Here is a 10,437-nt window from a genome sequence, read left to right as displayed (position 1 = left end):
CTTATTTCCTTGTAATTACTTGTAGGGATTGAAGCAGCTTGTGTAGGAATAAAGACCAGTTGCCCAAAGTAATAACATGAAAGTGAATTACTGGAATGGAAACTAGATTGAATCAGGAGTTTGTCTAGCCTAAATACCCTGTTTCCAGCAATAGCCAATAGCTCAGAAGTGCCTGGGATGGAGTGTAGAAGGACTCTTCCTGTTCCATTACATTCTCTCCGCCTGTGGAGATGAGGCAGCTCGGGGACTCTCCGAGGTAGGTGTGGTGTTTTTCTGTCTCACAGCTCTTGACAGCTCTATCTCCCTTGAATTGAATAGCCTTCAGCCCAGTGTAAACTTCTTGGCAGCAGAAACAACCCATGACAGTGAGTTCTAGCTTAACTGTGATGTGAAAAAACCCCTTCCTTCTGTTTTGGGTCTCTTGCATGCTGGCTTCATTTGCCTTCCATCTCCCGATGAATGAGGTTCCAGCTAGCCAGTGAGTCTGAGTCACCACATACGTAGGAGACCAGGTTCCAGTTGATTGCCTGTGATACTGTCTGATGGTGTCTCTGCTTATTTCAATTTGTGCTTATCCATCAGGCATCTCTTATCTTAGATATGACTGCAGTACAAAACAAAAGAGTCATGATCTTCCACAGACAGGCCCCGGTCCGTGATCCAATGACACTGTGATAATAGAATTCACAATGAAATACTGTTTCACAGAATACCCTGTCAGCTCTTCTAACAGCAGTGTCTAGCCAAATAATTTGTGGTATATCTGGAGGTTTATGTGGCACCCTGTCAGTAATTGAGCTCTGGTTGACTTTTCAGAATTGAATAAAAATACCCATCATAGGATAATTTAGGATGCAAAGGGCCTGTGGAGGTCTTCTGGTCCAAGCCACTGACATGCTCTTCAGCAGGTTCAATCAGATTATGTTTAAGAATTAAGTTTTGAAAATCTCCAAATACGGAGATGCCACATCCTCTCTGGGCAACCTGTTCCAATGTCTGACCATGGTGGAAAACATGTTTCCGTATAGCCAATTGAAATTTCCCAAGTGGCAACTTGTGTCTGCTGCCTCTTGTCATACCCTCTGCCACAGACCTGCTGCTGACTCATGGCCAGCTTCTTGTCCACCAGGGCCCTCAGGTCCTTTTCCTCAAAGCTAGTGTCTAGCCAGTGAGCGCCAGTCTCTCCTGGTGTGTGGTGGTATTCCATCCCACATGCAGCAGTCTGTGTGTGTCTTTGAACTGAATGAGACTCCTGTCAGTCCGTTTTCCCAGCCTTTCCAGTCCCTCCGAATAGCAACTCGGATGCCCTCCAGCATATCAGCCGCTGCCCCTGGTTGTTGTTATCCATGAAGTTGCTGAAGGTACACTGCATCCTTAAACATCAAACAGTCTCAGAATCCGTCCCTGGGAAATGCCAGTGGTCACCAGTTGCCAACCTGGACTTGATACTACTGATGATGATGGTTCTTTGAGCCTGATGGTCCAGCTGGCTTTCCACCCAGCTGATCACTCACTCACCCGACGGGCCTGTAGAATACTATAGGAATCCATGTTGAATACGTTGCTAAAGTCCAGATAAACAGTATACACTGCTCACTCCTTGGGCACTGAGTTATCTCGTTATAGAAGACAATCAGGTTGATTAGGCACAATTTACTTGTGATCAATTTAGTCAGTTATCTTTCTCTTCATGTATTTAGAAATGGTGTCCAAGGACCTGAAGTTAACTGGAATTCTGACCTGTTCTTCTGCAGATCTTCCTTGTTACCCTTGTTGAAGATGGGCATGACACGTGCCCTTTTGCAGTAAACAGGAACCTCCCCCAGTTGCTGTGACCTTTCAGAGGTGGTAGAGAACAAACTGGTAATGATTTTGACTTCACCCCTCACAGATGGATCCTGTCAGGGTCCCTGGAGTGGAGCTGTGTGTGTCCCAGGGGACAGCGGCAAAACAGGCATTGAGTGCCCGTCTTCTGTCTCTAGGTCTCCTTCCCCACCAAGAAAGTCTGCCCACATTTACTTTCTTTTGCTGCTGATTTATTCATAGAAGCCTTCCTTCTTGCCCTTCATAGCCTGTCATTGCCAGGATCTGAACCTGTCTGTGTGCGAGGTTGTACATGTATGTGTGTATATTCTGATTTTCTAGGGACAGTGTAATTCTAAATGCTTCCCAGTTTAAGAAAAACAGGTTTAATCACAGTCATTCAGATATTTAGCTGCTCTTTTATGGTTGGCACAGGATGTTCTACAGTAACTGAAGTGACATAATACGCTTATTTTATTATGGTTGTATATGGCATTTTGAGTGTTTTGCAAACACTTTCAAGGTGATGTTTATTCCCCACTGGAGCAAAACTCAGGTGCTGTGTATTAACACAAAAAGTATTTATTATGGCTTGTCTGTTCAAGCTGCAATAGTTTGCAGTTTTTTGTTGGGTGTCCAGTATTAGATACACATTTATCTTATTTTTAAATAGAGGTCCTTCAGATATAACTTGCAATTAGCATTAAAAGCTTCTGCAAATTGATTCATAAAGCACAGGGTATAACAACATCCAACTGAGTGGAAGTTATGGCTGGATAAACAGATTAGAAGTCAAGAGCTGTTATTTTCCCCAGTTTGTGGTCAACTGTGGTAGAAATTTTAAATTTTGTAATGCATTCTTCTGCTAGCAACATCTAAAACAAGGTCTGCACTTACCTTGATGTCTTTTAAACCTTAAGTGGATTTAGTGAATAAACAAGTAACAGTTCTTCTGTGACTAAATTAGTTTATTGGTGAAGTAGTTGAAAAATCCTTCAGAAGAAATGTTCTGCTCTCTTCTGTGGCCCTCTGCATTACCTCCTCTTCAAAGAAAGAAGGCCAAAGATCTTAATAAAGCCTACCCACAACTTTGGGGAGCAGTTGTCTGCAGCGTGAAAGTCCTGGCTGATCTTGTAGGTGAAATGCCTAATTGATACCGATTTGTGCACAGAACAAACTTGTTGCTTAGGGAGTTGAAAAGTCAGTAATGACAGCAGCAGATTGCAGTAGGCACTTACTACCTCTGGCTTTCTGATGTCTGAAAATCTGCAGAGAGGAAGTTCCTGTCAGCCACGCTTCTTTGCTACTGCTTTACTTCGTACTATTTTACAGTAAAGAAGTTCCTTCTTTAAGGACTATATCTTCCACTAGACCATAAGTTTTTGGACTTGTTGATATAAAAACTGATGTTAATGGTGCCGACCTGCATATGCTCAGGTCAAAGGTAATTGTAGTATCACAGAATAATTCAACTTTGAAGACCTGAGGAGGTCATCTAGGTTCAACCCTTGCTCAAAGCAGCCGCTTAATGTCTATCCCAGCTGTGAATCCGGTCTCTTTTGCACAGGACAACCAGTTACGTGGGCCTGATTGGTGGGCGAGGGTTGTTCCCCTCCCTTTTTTTCTCTTTTTCTTTTCTGGCAGGTATTTCAGGAATAGGAAGTTTGTCCAAATGATTTCAGATGATAAAGACAATCTTACTCTTTTCATTCCAAAGAAAAACATGGGACATCAAACACTTCTAGTTGGACTTGTCAGGAAATCCAACATCTTCTGTTCCAGTCCTAGCGACTGAGGCTAGTGACCTCTTAAATACCTTTTTCTGATTGAAGTTGGTGAGAAAACTTCAATTCTTTGATAATACCTCATCATCATGGATTTTATGTATGATGGAATTATTACTCTAGTCAGTCCCTAGAAGCATATGTATTGAGTTTCAGCAGAAATCATCTAGAAAAGTTCCTGTTATGCTTTAAAACCTAGAATGTTGCATTAGTAGACCTCACACAGGAATTGGAATTGAAATGATATTTCTATTATTTTATATATTTAAATGTTTTTAATATTAACGTATTTTAACATATTTACTTGTAGGTTTATTTTATGGGAAAATGCATTACCTGTTAGAGACAAAATTAATAATGAATTTGACTGCAGTTTAGGGTCATCAGTGGAGTTTGCTTCTAGGATGCAGTTTGGACTGTAGAACAGGGTATCACAGTGTGTTTATTTGAAACTCCAAATGAATATAATGTTATGTATGAAATGGGAATTATGCTACGTGAACACACTGTTCTACTAAAAAACCTAAAAAGAATTTCTTCAAATGGATTCCATAAAACGTTTTTTCAAGTTGTATGTCCTTTTTTGTCAATAATAGAGAAGATATGTATTAACTAAGATTGTGAACAGATATAACTCCTTTCAAGAATGTCAGACTTAAAAATGAGGTACTCATAATTCAAGAAAATACTGTATACTTTACTAATTAAATAAATAAAAATTATTGTAAATAATTTCCTTTATTGTCAAATCCATTTCTGTGAGAAAGCCATTTTTAGGGCTTCTTAGCTCTTTTTTTTTTTTTTTTTTTCCCCCCAAATAATCTTCCTGTCAATCAATAATGTATATCTATTATGGCAAAAAAATAAAAACTTGTTTTCCTCATGTTGATACTCTGTTTCCCCATTTATTTTAGATATTGGTGATTGGTAAAAATGGATATATATATACATTTTTTCTAAATTCCCTTAATTTTCCTTCAGTGTCATTAGGTAGATACTCATGCAAAGATAGTCTTAAAATAATTATTTTGTCCATATTACTAAACAATAGATCACAAGTAGTTTAAAGTTGAAGAAGGTCTTTTGACTCATCATTATTTAAAATTAATTTTTAGCCCTTTTGGGTTTTTTCCATGTCTATTTAATCTTTCCTTCTGTCTCTTACCTGCAAGCTCCCTTTCTATTGACTTTTCTAAAAGTCATCCACAAAACCATGCCCATGTGTTAATGTGTGAACAGCAGCTAATGGCAGCACTCTCTTTGTTTTGACTCTTTCTATTTGGCTTGAATTGTTTTTCGCCTGGAGTGGAAATGGTCCCTTTTTCTCTAGCGTATGGATCAGTGCATCTTGATATCTGATGGAATAATGGTACCTTGACCTTTTAAAATAAAAAATAAAAAAAAATCCATCTGCGGCAATAAGTGTTCTGCCTTTCTCCATACTGTATCCAAGTTCCGTACTCCAAAGTTAGATGTGATTTTGGTTGCTTAAGTTTTATTCATCACTTTAATTGGAAATCTGGGCTTATGGAATTATGGTGGAGTACGGCACTTCTATTTTAAGAAATATGTGGTGCAGCTGATTAGAATATGCTGCTGACATCAAATTTGAAGTTAGGCAGGAGACAACATGGTAGGCAGTCTATTATTTATGGGGTTAGAAATGTTCTAAAGAACGATTTTAAACAGTTACTGATATTTTTAGTACAGGGAAATTTTATAATCATTTGTTCTGAGTCAGTGATTAGAAAAAAAACAAGTACTGCTAGTCAGTCATGCTTTTAAGGGAGGAGGATGCTAGGTGGTATCTTGATTTTCCTTTCAAGCCTTGTTGTTTGCAATTCCAGTTACTGTAAAATGGATTGTTATGCAACTATTTGCATTATGTGAAGGAATATGTAAGAAAAAAATTTATTCAAAACCAAGCTTACAGTGGAATCAATGGATTTATGACTCTGATGGTGTAATGTGCAATGGCTGGTTGCTGGAACTTAACTTCACAGACTGAACTGTTTGAAGGTACAAAAAGATAAGTAGAATAATTTTCATGATGCAGAAGCAGAACTGTTACTTAATATGAATCAAAGATGGCCTTGTGGTCAAAATATTATTTTAAGAATAGACCATACATCTGTCTCCTACCTCAACCACAGATGAGCTCCCTGACCTTTTATCTGTGTTCCTGGTGTTACTTCTGATTGCTGCAGCTGTAGCCTTTGAAAGCCCTGATTAGGAAAAGAAAAATGAGTAAGAAGCTGTGTCTTGCGTTTGGATTTTTACAAAACAGCAGGTAATTCCACTTTTTCAGGGTGTCAGAGAAACAATTCCAGGCACAGGTTTGTTTTCTGAGCATTTGTAGATAGCCTTTGCAGTTCTAGGACGTGTACTATTCTGCTTGATGGCTTGCGAAATCGTTATCTGACCTGATGCATAAATGGCTTCCTGTGGGAGAGTAACAGTCAAAATTACCAGACTGCTGTTGCTAAGGAGCTAAGCTTGCTATTAAAGGCCTTGGAGAATTCCAATTAATAGGAAATTAGTGTTATTTTAACAGGTTTGCAGTACTGGGCTTCGGAGCACATTGATTTTTTGGGAAGCAGTATGAATTCTAAAATCAAAGGTAGCTAAAGAACCTGGAAATACACAGTGACTTCAGATGAAAGCAGATTATGCTGAACTAGTGAATTTTCCATGGCTACGGTGCTGACTAGCAAGACATGCAAGACCAGTTTTATTTTATTAAGGTTATTAAGAAAACAGCAACCACTGATTTGGAGGAGAAAATGTGCATTTCTGTAATGGCCAAGTGTAAATAGATTGTTTTATTAAAGTGAATAATATTTTAGAGATTATGTTGTATATTAACAGCTGCTGGCTTACTCCTCTTCCTCAGTCCTCTCTCTTTGGCTTAATTTACAGCTTTTGTGTGTTTCTTCAACTAATGTATGAAGAGTTTCCAGGTAGGCTTGGAAAGAATTTGAGAGATCTCTAGTAAAGTCCTCTTCACAGAGGTAGGATCCACAGCTGGACCTACTGTAATAAATATTTCTCTAACCAGTGAATCTCTTGTGAAGATGATTTATCGACTTCTTCAATACTGCTATTTAGAATTTTTTTTCCTAATCTGTAACCTAAATCTTCACTCCTAATTCAGCTAATTTTTTACACTGTTTCTGGGGATGTGAGGAAGCGTCCATCATCATCATCACTCATAACAGCTTTTTATGTTCTGAAAGAAGTTGTCCTGTCTCCTCTTAGGCTAACCTTTTTTAAGATTAAAGTCTCTGGTCTTGACAGTCTTCCCTAGCGCAAATTGTGTGTCACTTCCCTGCTCTTGTTAACCTCCCTTCAGTTCTTTTCCAGCTTGTGTTTTGCAGTCCTCTGCATAGGGATATTCACAAAGCTGGACCAATATTCTGGCTTAGGCTGTAACAGTATCAGCAAATGATTTCTGATCTTTATTTACGAAAGAACATTAGATCTCTGTGAGGTCTTATACAATGAACCTCCTGTTTATGCATCCTAAATGGGACTTCTAGTCCGTTACAACCCTGTGTCTTTTTCTGTTACCTTCCTGTTTACTCATTGTTCCCATTTTCATATTCTGTGCATTTAATTTCTTTCAGAAGCATATGTTGGTAAAGATTTTTTCGCCTCTTTTTGTGCTTATTCTTGGAGTTGCATCTGACTGGATTTTTTTCAGATTTTTTCCTTCATTTTGAGATAATTTTAAATGCAATAAAAAGCATGTGCTCAGAACACTGAACTTACTATCATTTGCTGATTTTTATTTGTTCTTAATAGATAAGTTTCTTACTCTGTTGATTTATCACGGTAATGAAAATATTCTGTAGAACTGGAATTTCTTTTTGACACACTTTTCCAAGTCCTGATAAGTTACTAAACTCATGATAATTACCTTTTAGACATTCTCCATGATTTCCTATACAGTATTTTTTTACTTTGCTGATGAGAATGGTGAGTCTTGTGTTTTATTCCTATTTTAAGATGATTTGCTTTATTGATTGCATTATATACTCTGCCAGAAATCAGTTACATGACACTATTTTATTTTTGAGAAGAATACAAAAAAACTTAAACCCTGTATCTTACTGGTAATCTTCTAGGTATTTACAGATTGATTAACATCTTGTTCTAATTCCCTCTGCCCAAGTGTTCTGATCTCTAGTTTGGGAAGCCCTCTCCCTTTTAATGGTAGTGCTTTGATTTGCCCTTTTCAGTCCTGATGACCTCTCCTCTTCTCCCGAGTTCTCAAAGAAAATTGATTAAGACAGTCTCCTTAAAGATTTTAGAGTGAATTTCAGTCGGTCTTGCTGTCCTCAGCACATTTCTTCATTTATAGTGATTTTCTTTAGGTTGGTTTGTTTGCTTGATTTGTTCTTGTCTTTTGTAAATATGTCCAGTCATGCAACATTTAAAAAAAAAAAAAAAAAAAAAAAAGTTGAAGAAAGCATGGAAAACTTAAGCCTTATGTGCATTTTTTACCTTTCTTAACTCTTAATGGATTTTTATTTTAATCATTCTTATATAAAGTATCTTCTGTTCTTTCCTCTTGTGCTTTGCAAACTACAACTCATTATATGCCTTTGACTTTCTGATCTTTATTTACATGCTTTTGCTGTTCCATAGTGTTGTTCCTTGAAGTTCTTCTTGTCGCATCTTGAACACAGTGTTGTGATTATTCTTCTGTTAGTATTTAAGGATGAAGCTATTTTTAGTCTGTTATCATCCTGTCATTACAATGGAACAGTTTGACAGTGTGCCTTTCAAATAGCAAGGTAAATTGTATAAAACCATTAAAATGTGTGTGTAGGATGTAGCAGCAGATGAGATGATGGTCCTTGAGCAGTATTGCTTGTATGATGAAGAAAAATTTGCATTTATTCAGTAGTAGGCAACACTGAAATAATTTCAGTCATTTAAATAATTTCAATATTTGTTTACTTCCATATACAGAAATCAGACTGCAAGTAAAACCTGTTGTTAAGTATTTACATACTTATTTGTGGACAGCAGCTGCTTTTAGGTTTCTAAACTGTACATAGTCAATACTGTTAAAACTTAAATCTGTTAATTAATATAGAACAGTTAACGAACTTCTGGAATAGCAAGACCTCCCAACAGTAAATATTGGCTGCATTTCATGCTATGAATTATTCCTTCACGTACTAATTATGCTTAAGTAAGAGAAAACTGAATCGTAACATATCCTAATGATCACTGAGTAGGATAAGCTTGGGAAAATGGTATATTTGCCTTGCATATGACCTTTCAGTTGTTTTTCGTATTGTATGATCTTACTGAGCTGTTAGCCTTATATCCAAAGGTGGCTTCTATGATATGGAAAGAAGTAATCGCTCAGGGAAGACCAGAATTATTTAAGGGTCCATTTAGTGTATGGAGGACTATAGTGGGGGTTTAATCCTGGTGAATTCATTAGATGGTCAGTTCCTGCGTGCATAGATTTAGGAAGTTCTGCTTTAAAAAGCATGTAGATCAGGTTAGAAAAATGTAATCTGAAGTTACAGACTTTTCTATCCTTACTTTCCAGGGCAGCATAGTTTATTAAATTTTATTTGAGGATTAGGAAGGGGAAAGGAATAGTGTTTTGGTTTTCTTATATGTAATGGTTTAGTGAACCTCTTATAGAATCACAGAATAGTTTGGGTCGGAAGGGACCGTGAAAGATTATCTAGTCTAACGCCCCAGCCATGGGCAGGGACATATTTCAGTAGGTCAGGCTTCTTACGTTTTCCAGTTATTGCAGGATTATGAATTATTTCCTGCAGGTACTAAGGAAGCAGCTGATACCTCTTCTGTTCAATTAGTTTTTTGGTCTTGAGTTTTACTAAAAGTTATCTCTCATCATCATGAAAGTGAGGAATAAATCAAAGTAGCGAAAGCTGCTGTGACATCCTGTGGAGCTTACATGTACATATCAATGTTAGACAGGTTCAAATAGCTATTTTAATTTCGGAAATCTGTATCAGCACAGCATGGTTTAATATGGTGAGGGCCTCAGTGGGATTACCTGGAATTAATGTTGAGCTGCTTATTTAGAAGCTACCATTATTTTTCCCTATTACTGCCCCTTTTGTCAGAGAGAAAACCATAAACATTTGGTTCCCCTATCTCCTGAACCTTTCTTGCCTGTTTTTTTCTTTGGTTTATTCAGTTCTGTTACAGTGTAAACTACTTGCTGGGGAAGCCATGCTCCATGTTACCAGAGGTGGTCGCTGCTGCCAGAGTGGCCAGGAACTCTTCTCTTGGTGTGTCTAGTTTGGACTTTTCTCATGGAAAACAATCTGTGGAGAATGTTTTAGCAAGTTTGCTGTGAGCAAAAGGCTTTTAATGGAGGCAGAGCTGTCTTTGCCAACGGTGCATTTGTTCAGAAGCTGCTATTTTTGGCCTGTTAGCTTCTGAGCCTTTTGTAATAGCAGAAAGAGGAAGCGAACAGTGAAATCACTTTAATAACATATTTCCTGGTTGAAGTGACTTATCTGTGAGGCCTAGACAGAGGAGATGTCATTTCCTGGATTACTTCTCTTCAGTTTGAACGGTCTGTTTTACTGTGTAATCTTCTGACCCAACTTCTTAATTGTAGTGCAATTTTCATGTTAAGTAATGTAAACTAGGCCTTTTAATCAAAATGTAAAGCTTTAAGGAAATGCCTTTTGACAAAATGCTAATGTGCAAGACGAGTCTTTCATAAACTACATGTTGATATGAACTTGAAATCCCTTACCTTAAAATTATGTTCAAGAGCTTAAAATCTTGTCTGTAAAAGACTGATGATCAGGTTTGTTCACAGGGATTAAAAAAAAAAAAA

The 10,437-nt window shown here is 37.5% G+C and overlaps 1 protein-coding gene across 1 annotated transcript in view; it reads left to right on the top strand.

Moving 5' to 3' along the window:
• Positions 1-236: 236 nt before the first annotated feature.
• The window catches only part of ROCK2 (Rho associated coiled-coil containing protein kinase 2), an 80,010-nt gene continuing 69,809 nt past the window's right edge, over positions 237-10,437 (top strand). The window contains exon 1 of the mRNA XM_035895323.1: positions 237-256. The gene's annotated coding sequence lies outside the window, so the exon portion shown is untranslated. The remainder of the gene's footprint in view (positions 257-10,437) is intronic.

This window comes from Egretta garzetta, unplaced genomic scaffold (genome assembly GCF_000687185.1).
Source record: "Egretta garzetta isolate BGI_Z169 unplaced genomic scaffold, ASM68718v1 scaffold15, whole genome shotgun sequence".
NCBI lineage: Eukaryota > Metazoa > Chordata > Aves > Pelecaniformes > Ardeidae > Egretta > Egretta garzetta.
This window is presented reverse-complemented; position numbering and strand designations above follow the sequence as displayed.